Below are 8,102 nucleotides of genomic sequence, written 5' to 3' on the forward strand. Positions count from 1 at the left end.
TTTAAAAAGAAGAGGGAACAAAAGGACAAAGCATTTCAGATATTATAACAGACTTGAGAAAAGGTGAAAGGAAAAGATGAGGGGCACACTACAGCCTCAGTTTCCTTATCTGTGAAATGAAGAAACTGAACTCTTCCAACTCTGAATCCTGTGATCTTATGAAAGTGAAAGAGATCCAGCACTAATTAAGGGTTGGTACAGATAGGTTCCCTGAGTAATGCCAAGTACTAGAGAAGGCAGCCAATCCCTACTAACCTAAGATTTTGGCCAGATTCCTTGCCCATTGAAGAAAATACACCTCCAACTCTCTGACCCTCAGGCCCTTCTTTCTTTATATTTCCAGACCATATTATAACTCATACTTATATACCATGTTAAGGCTTACAAAACACATTCTCTTACAACCTTTTGGGGCAGGCAATGTCAGTGTTCTCACCATCTTACAAATGTGGAAACTAAATCTCAGAAAAGTAAGTGATTGGTGGAGAACACAAAGCTTGCAAGCATCAGCAGTATTTTATCTTATGTGAAAATAAATGTTAGGGGGCAGCTAGGTGGCGCTGTGGATAGAGCACCAGTCCTGGAGTCAGGAGGATCTGAGTTCAAATCCGACCTCAGAAACTTGACACTTACTAGCTATGTGAACCTGGGCAAGTCACTTAACCCTGATTGCCTCACCAAAAAGCAAATTAATTAATTAATGTTAGCCCAGGGGGCTCCAAACGTTCCAGCATGAGGACTCCTTTAAAAACTTGGCTCCTTTTTCATGTTACCTTTATTTTTGAATGTCTTTCTTTCTTCTCCTATTCAGTAAGCAATCACTTGTTTTTTATTCTTTTCTTTTTTGAAAAAGGATCCAAAAGAGAGAAGGGAGAAAGGCAGTTCAGCAAAACTACCCAACATATCTACTGAGGCTAACATTATATGCATGGCCCTCCTCCCACCCTCTGCAAAGGGGAGAACTCTAACATCAATTCATTTCTTCCCACTTTATAATTGTCATTTTAGTTTGTTTTATGAGAAAATACACAATGACAAAAGTCAACTAATGAATTCAGTAATGCTTTTGAGCAAATGTGCATTTTGTCCATCACAATAGCATCTGTACATATTTGAAAGACGTCTTGCACGTATATGTATTACTATTTATTCAGTCTACAGAAAGAATGTTTACTAAACTGAATCATAATCCATGTGTTTTGTACATGAAATATGGATCAAAATGACAATGTTTAGTGTGCATATATTCAATAATTCTGTGCTCCCTCAGGGGGTCTGTGGTGCTAGATAATGCTCCAAGCTCTGGTAATAATAATAATATTATATTATATAACATATAATATAGTAATTATTATAATAAACCTAAGATGACCCAAAGCTGGGAGGAATAGCTAACACAGTGAATAACAGAACAGGTTGCCAATATATCTAGATAGATAGATAGATAGATAGATAGATAGATAGACAGACAGACAAACACATATATAGTCTGTATATATAATATATGTATATATAGTCTGCATATACATATATACAGACTAGAGCATTTGAGATACCTAATAAAATGGAATTTAATAGGAATAAATGTTAGTCTTACGTTTAGTTTTTAAAAAATCAATATCACAGGCACACAGTGGGGAAGACATAAATAGATATCAGTTCATATGAAAAGATCTGGCAGTTTTAGTGGCCATCAGCCTGGAAATTCAATACAAATCAACTGTGATTGATGGTCTAAAAAGCTAATGAAATCTTCAGGCTTTATTAAGACAGTCATAATGTCCAGTACTACGGAAGTGATCATATCCCCGTGCCCTGACCTGGTCAGACCACATCTGGACTCTCATGTTCAATTCTTTATGCATATTTTTGGAGTGGGCATTAATAAGGTAGACAGCATCCTGAGTAGGGCAACCAGGATGATGAAAGACTCGAGATCATGCAGTATGTGGAGGATATCAAGGAACTGGCCATGTTTAGTCCATAGAAAAGACTTCAGTGTGGGAGGGAGAGAGCTGTAGGAGTGGGAAGGAGATATGATATCTGTCAGATGAGAGATTAGACTCATTTTGCTTGTCCCTAGAGGGCAGAACTAGGTGTAATTGGTGGGAGTTGCAAAGAGGCAAATTTAAGCTCCTTATAAGGAAAACTTTCCTAACAAGGAAGGAAGCCAAGGAATAATATGTTGTTGGATTTGGACACAGAAAGATCTGAGTTCAAATTCTGCCTTAGGCACTGACTAGTTGTATGACTTTGGGCAAGTCACTTAATCCTCCTCAATGTCAGTTTCTTCATCTGTAAAATGGTAATAATAATAGCACCTATCTAACAAGGTTGCTGTGAGGTTCAATTGAGGTAGCACATATAAAGTGTTTTGCAGGCCTTAAAGTGCTATATAAATGCTGGCATGATGATAATAAAATAATAATAATGATGATGATTTACAGTGTCACAGATTGCATCAAGACGTAGTCATTTTCTCCTCACTGAAGAACTTAATACATATAGCATGCATTGTAAAGGGGATTCTTTTCTCAGATATAGGTCACATTAGATGGTCACTGAGATACCTTCCAACCCTGAAACTCTGATTTGGGAATCTCTTCTTTCTATTTCTTTACAGATTTATTTTTTGTTTGATTGGTATGACAGTCTGTGAAAAGAGGAATTTGTGTTGTACTTTCTATAATACATTAGTTACATTATACACCCACTTAGAATGCAGCCTAGGGGATGCTCTGGTTGAAGGAACCTTGATTCTGGGCTTAGAGGTAGTCCTGATGTTTGAGAATCAGTAACACCAGGAGGTTTGGACTTTTAATACAAAGGATCATTCTCAAGAAGGTAAGCGAAAGATGAGGCGATCAAGCTCAAAGTGGGGGCTTGAGAATTCAGTAGCAGTGGGGATAAGAGCTTGTGTCTAGGAGTCAAACTTTGTGAGCAAAAATCCTGGCTGAATCCCCTCCTATACTTTTCAGGATCACATTACTTTTGCCAGACTTCTTACAGGTCTGTCTGACTCCGTTTGAGAGGAAAACTGGAGGTGAGAGGGGTAATGGAGGTAGGGAGTCGATGGGGAGGAGGAGGAGGGAGGCAGGGAGGGGGAAAGACAGTAATTTCCAAAGCTGTGCATGGAAGCTGAATTTACCTTGTTTAGTTTAGCCCCAGAGAGTAGAAGGAGGAGTAAATGATGGGAATTGCAAAGAGGCACATTTAGGCTTGATGTAAGGACAATTTCCTAAAAAGAGATGTTGATACTCAATACACAGAATGTCCCAGAAAGAAATTTTGTCTGGTTGGGGGTATCAGCTGATTCAGCGATCAGGGGCAGTGTGGCCTAGTGGACGGAGCCTTGCATCTGGGATCAGAGAACCTAGGGCTGAATCCCAGGTCTCTACTCTCCATCTATGTGGCTCTAGGCAAGTCACTTCATTTCTCTGGGCTTCAGTTTTTTCATCCACAATGCAGGGTGAGGGGATGGATGCAATCATTTCAAAGGTTCCTTCTTTGCTCTAAAGTTAATGATCTTACAGGTAGTTGTTTATACCCCCTGTAGGGGGAGAAGTGGAAAGCAGAGTGAAGACAAACCCATAAGGATATAAATAAGGCACATTTCCCAGATGGTTTTTCACAAAAGCCCCTCAAAACCTCTTAACCTATGGGAAAATCAAGGACACAGCTTGGCCCTTGCCAGTGGTGATCACTGTACTTCAGGGTAGGAATGAAGACAAGTACCATATACTATTGCTGTGAACACTTTTTTAAAAAGTGTGAACACACACTTGTGGTTCTATTTCAAGGCGAGTTGAGTATTGGTTGAGCCCATTTTGTGTCCAGCACTCCACTCTATCCTTTGATCTGCTAATGAAAAGCCCCTTAGATACTTGCCTGTCTTCATTACCCTACATGCTAATTGCCAGCCTTGCCTGGAACAGGCCGTGCTCCAAGGTCAGAGCAGGAGATGATGGATGGCTTTTGGCAGGCAGGAACCAGATTACACAGTCTGGAGTCCATCAGAAATTCAGCACGACCAATGTAGCTCTCTCCAGCTCCCACCCTAACTGTGAGGTGGCATTACCTCGTGGGCAAAACACACACCCAGAGTTTAGAATCTAAGGCAAAAATTTTCATCTGGCCTCTGCATTCTTCCCTATGGGTTATTCCATGGTATGCCTATATGCCTAATAAAGAGGTATTACATAGATTAAATAGCTAAAGATTCCCAATTATGAATAGCAGCACAGTCTCTAGAAGGCCTTAGAAACCATCATAGAACTGTAGATTTAGAGTTGGAAAGGACGTTTGAGGGCATCGCAGCAGACCCCCTCATTTCACAGACAAGGAAACCAAGCACTGGAGAGGTGAAGTCAATTGCCTAAGATCATGGAACAAATAAGGGCCAGAGCCTGAATCCAAAGCGAGCACTCTTTCCAAGGCCCTGGGCCACACAGGATTTGAACCTGACTCATTCTGACTCCAGTGAAGGGCTCTTTCCTCTACACCACTTTTTTGGTGGCAATGGTGATGTATATATGGGGGACAGGGAGGATGACTACTGATTTAGTCAGTATAAGTCATTCCTGGTGTGAGGAATTCCCTTCATTAATGCAGATATTTGCAGATTGAGAGAGCTGCCTGAGGTGCTGACAGGATGGTGCCCACAATCACACACCTACCTCTATTCTCCAGACCACCAGCTGAGCACACCTCAGCTTCCTTTCTTCCTCCGCTCCTGAATAGCATTCATTTCTAAGGAACCTTCTCTGCTCTAACATCAATGATCACACGGGCAGTTGTTTTTGCCCCCTGCAGAGGGAAAAGTGGAAGGGAGAGTAAAGATAAACCCCAAAGAATATAAACAAAGCACATTTTTCCAAATGGTTTTTCACTAGAGCCCCTTAAAACCTCTTAACCTATGTGAGAATCGGGGATACAGCTAAGCCTCTGCCAGTGGTGAGTTCTTACCAAAACCTCTATTTTGAGGAACCATTCTTAGTATTCTGGACTTCCTCATCATGCCATATCACCATGCGCCTATGTGGGTACTACCACCAAGCCTTTTCAGTTCCTTTTCATGTATTGTCTTCCCCCATTAGAATGTAAGTTCTTTGAAGACAGAAGCTATCTTGTTTACTTGTATTTTTATCCCCAAATATTATACTTTTATTTTTATCTGCCAAAATTTAACACAGTGCCTGGCACATAGCAAGTACGTAATCAATGCTGTCTCTGTCTCTCTGTCTTGGTCTCTATCTCTGTCTCTATCTGTATCTGTCTCTCTCTCTCCCTCTTCTTCCTCTCTCCACCAAGAATCACAATTGCTTCGCCTGCCCTCAGTATCCTGCCCACTTGCCCTACAAGAAAATATTTTGCACTAGTTATCTCACTCCGGGAATGCTGCAGCTTTCCTACTGGGCCTCCACCTCCACGCTCTACTCATTTCAAATCATTCAGCATACTACACCTAAAGTCACCTTCCAAGCTCATTACTTTGGCCATACAATCTTCCTATGATCTACTTCTGATCTACTATTTACAAAATTCTCTGACAATTGGCTCCACCTTAATTTGATCATACCCCAGACCAAACCTTCCAATCCAGTAAAGTAGACTTGCTTTTGGATTTACTTCTCCTTTATCAGCTTACACAAAGAGAGTCATTTCTCTTATCTGTTATACAGCATACCTCCCTTCATTTAAACCCGCTGAACACAAAGTTTGACTACTCCAAGAATCTCTCCATGAAAGACATACCAAAAAATCTTCTGGTCCATTCATTCAATACCCCCTCCTGAAGTCTGTTGCAATTATTGCACTTGGATTCTAACTACTATAATAATAGTTCATATATGTGTATATATATGTGTGTGTGTGTGTGTGTGTGTGTGTGTGTGTGTGTGTGTATAGTTTTTTATAGCATACAAAGAGAGGCATAGGGGTATAGCAAGAGGCTGCATGGTAACATTAATGAACATCTAGATGCCCTCAAAGTCAAGAAGACTAGTTTCAAGATTTGCCTCTGACAGATACTGACTGTGTGAGCCTGGGAAGTCACTTGACTTCTCAATACCGTCAGGTAACTCTCTGAGACTATAAATTCCATGCATCAATCTTTGAATCTGACTAGGTTTCTGATAAGCATAACCCAGGTCCTTAGTTAAGGGTCTCTAAGCAACAGGTAGAGATGGTCCAGATTCCCAGCCATTCAGGGCTAGGTTCAAACAATGCAATAAGATTTTCTCCAAGTTGAAAAGTCCCTAATCTCTCCTCCAATTAGAAAGCAGATTACTTAATGTATTGTTTATTCTTAATTAATTGGTTTATTTGATTGTTTTTAATGTATCAATATCTGTTCCCCCCCCCCATTTTCAGGGTCCAGTGCCAAAGCTGAGGAAGGCTACTGGTCCCAATTTTTTTGGGCAATTGTCATGCACTGCTTAATAAATCATATGTTGGGGCAGCTAGATGGCACAGTGAATAGAGCACTGGCCCTGAAGTCTGGAGGACCTGAGTTCAAATGTGACCTCAGACACTTGACACTTACTAGCTGTATGACCCTGGGCAAGTCACTTACCCACATTTCCTAGCCAGAGAGAGAAAGAGAAAAAGAAAGGGAGAGAGAGAGAGAGACAGAGACAGAGACAGAGACAGAGACAGAGAGACAGAGAGACAGAGAGGGACAGAGAGAGACAGAGACAGAGAAAGACATCAATATGTTCATAAGTTTGGGGGGCCTGGAAGAACATAAATTCCTGAGAAAGTGTCCACTTGCATTGGTAGGGGCAGTTTCCTCATTTGGGAATTACCCATAGCAATGAAATTTCAGGTCCAGTCTCTATCCCCATGGTTTACAAATTACTTTCCTCACAATTACCTCCCTCAGGTAGCTAGTTCAAGTGTTATTATTCCCGTTTTACAGATGAAAAACTGAGAGAGAACAAGTAACTTAGATGTGAAAATAAAGCTAATAATCAGGAGAGCTAGGACTCAGGTCATATTGAATCAAAAGTCCAGTGTTCTTTCTACTATATGTTGGTGCATCTATCAATGTGTATATGCCTCGTTACATACCTGTAATTAGCATGAATAAATCAAATGTCATGTAAATTTCCTGAGGATTTCTTAAATCTATAACATAGACTGCAACTGAAGCACCTATCATATATGGTGTTCAGATAAATGCTTGTGGAATAATAAAGATTTTTTTTCTTACCTGCTCATTCATTCAAAAAGTAAGTTCACTTATCATGAGCCTACTGTATATATAGCAGTGTACCCTAAGCTAGTGAAGACATTACACTTATTTGTTTTAAGTGAATTTTATTTTTTAAATTAACAAAACCTCATTTTCTATTCTTTTCAATTTTTCCCCAATGTAAAAAGAGGCTTAAAGTTTAAATGAGTCATAGTCTCTGTTCTTATGGAGTTTATAGTTCAGTAGAGGGTATAAGACACTAACAGATAACTACACAATCTTATGATTAACTCAGTGCCTGGCACAGAGTAAAGCCTTAATAAATATTTTGCTTATCTATCTATCTACGCAGGTAGGTGGCAAAACGGATAGAGTGCCAGGCTGAGTCAGGAAGACTCATCTTCCTGAGTTCAAATCTAGCCTCAGACACTTACTAGTTCTGTGACCCTGGGCAAGTCACTTAACCCTGTTTGCCTCAGTTTCCTCTTCTGTAAAATGAGCTAGAGAAGGAAGTGGCAAACCACTCCGATATCTTTGCTAATAAAACCCCAAATGGGATCATGAAGAGTCAGACACAACTGAACAACAACAAAAATTTATCTATCTTGTTTTCCTACTTCTATTTACTTCACTCTGCATTTGTTCATAAGGAATTTGGAGAAGATCGTCACTGAAAAAGGTTGGTGGAGTGGAAACTGGGGTATGCTGGAATCAGTTCTAATAACCCCATTGTTAAATTTTCAGTATGAGCATTTAAACCTTAAAATCTGCAATTGCTGCAATTATTTTGTTGATTGTTTAAACTTAAGAAAGTGTTGGGGCAGCTGAGTAGCGCAGTGGATAGAATACCAGCCCTGAAGTCAGGAGGACTTGAGTTCAAATCCGGCCTCAGACCAAACACTTGACA

Source organism: Vombatus ursinus, unplaced genomic scaffold, assembly GCF_900497805.2.
Source record: "Vombatus ursinus unplaced genomic scaffold, bare-nosed wombat genome assembly UNPS02014863.1, whole genome shotgun sequence".
NCBI lineage: Eukaryota > Metazoa > Chordata > Mammalia > Diprotodontia > Vombatidae > Vombatus > Vombatus ursinus.